At 47.6% G+C, this 1,943-nt stretch overlaps 1 pseudogene; it reads right to left on the bottom strand.

Annotated features, from left to right (window-relative positions):
- Window positions 1-778: 778 nt before the first annotated feature.
- LOC119802418 lies at window positions 779-1,397 on the bottom strand (annotated as a pseudogene).
- Between the last annotated feature and the right edge of the window lie 546 nt (window positions 1,398-1,943).

Raw genomic sequence — 1,943 nt, 5'->3', positions numbered from 1 at the left:
CACACACACACATACTCCGTATTCAGAAGGCAGGAGGCTCAGAATCTCTGGGTGTGGTGGGTTCTTGACACCCTCCGAACAAACTCAAGCTGCCACGTCTCAGCAGGGATGATGGGTGGGTATTTGGTGAGCATCAGCTGACACTGTTTCCACTGGGAACCTGATGTGTTGATAATGAAAACTCTAGGCCTTGCCAGCCACTCTCGCGGACCTGAGGTGTGGTGTTTGGACATCTGGGGAAGGATTTTCAGGGCAGTGAGGACCGATTTGAGCAGAAACACCAAATGGAACACAGTGTCTCAGATTTCAGACAAACACAACTCATCTTTTGGCCAAAAAAATTGAAATAAATAGCATGGAAATTTGACAGATGTTTGAATAACCTACCAAGTGTTGCGTATAATTTCATTGTAGACACAAAGAAGCAACCATCTCAACGAAATTTCAAAAAATAAAAAAGGCTTGTTCTTATTCTGTACAAAACTGTCACTTTTGGAAATGCCCCAATTCATCTACACATTGAATTTATTAACACAGCATTAAGTTTCTTTGTGGGAAAAAAAACCAACTCTTTGTACATAGTACTACAAAAGCTAAGGCAGGATGCAGTGGACAGGGATCCTGGTCCCTTCCTCTGCATCCCCGCAAAGCCACGGGGAGCTGCTGCAACAGAAGGAGCCACCTCTACTTCTGCGCACTGAGCATCCCGCTCCCTCGAGGTGGTGAGAATCCTGTCCGAGCACCCTGAAGGACAGAGGCTGCTCGCGGTCTTTGGCACTTAGGCTGGCAGGCTGAGCTTCTTTCCCATGAGTACTTTTGTAATGTATGAGTAAAAGAAGTTGCAGTAGAGAATGGTCTGGATGACCCCGGCCACCACAGCAATGAGATCAAAGAAACCCTAGAAGCAGAAGTTCCAGATCCAGTCCGTGGACGAGGTACAGAGCACGGGAGAGGCCCAGGAAGAGGTGGTGGGTGGTGATGGTCTCAGCCTCGCCGGTCTTGTTGATAAAGAGGTGTGGAAGTAGGGCCACAGACTCCAGGCAGATGGAGAAGGTCCATGAGGACCCAAGAGGAGAGAAGTCATGATTGACTAGAAATGAGAGGCCTCCTACGGGAACCACAGAAACTCCACTTGGAGGGTATCGTGATTTCCAACTTAGGTGGCCCTAAATTTCATGTGACACAGGAGCAAGCAATGGAGACAAGCTTTCTAGATGTATTGTAAAGTGAACTGGATGAAGTAAAAAGATCCAGGCAACGAGTCGTGAAGACAATGCAAACAGAAGCTGGCTTTTCCCAGAAATGCCCGCACATAAGCGCCTCTTCCCGATCTTCAGCAGTGGGATGACGATGGCCGCCAGGTGGGACAGGTCCCCGGTCATCCTGAAGATGTTCATGGCGGTGGTGGTCGGCACGGAGGCCTCAAGGCTCGGCAATGACTCAGGACGCTGCGACAGCCCTGAGAGAGGAAGCGGCAAAAGATTAGATTTTTACATTACTTTTTACAGTACGTGTTGGACGCATATGGCAAATCTGTAGAAGTCAGAGGACAATTTACAGGAGTCAGTTTTCTGGGTTCTGGGGATCAAACTCAGGTCATCCTGCTTGGCGCAAGTGCTTTCACCCCCTAAACCACCTCTCTGGTCCCAACACACGCAAACTTTCGTTGAGTGGTTACAGAAATGAAAATCATCGCCTCTAGGCCATTGTTTCTCAACCAGTAGGGGTCGCACATCAGATATTTATGTTATGATTCCTGGAGGTAGCAAAGTTACATCTACAGAGTAACAATGAAATAGTTTTCTAGCTGGGGATCATCACAATGTAAGGAACTGTATTAGAGGGTCACAGCATTAGAAAGTTTGAGAATCGCTGATCCAGAATGAGAGACATATTAAACTTGGTCGTCTGGACATTCCTAACTGCTAGAAAGACTGGGAGTC

This window comes from Arvicola amphibius, chromosome 1 (assembly GCF_903992535.2).
Source record: "Arvicola amphibius chromosome 1, mArvAmp1.2, whole genome shotgun sequence".
Classification (NCBI taxonomy): Eukaryota; Metazoa; Chordata; class Mammalia; order Rodentia; family Cricetidae; genus Arvicola; species Arvicola amphibius.
Note: the sequence above shows the minus strand (reverse complement) of the source record. Positions and strands in the feature narration are given on the sequence as shown.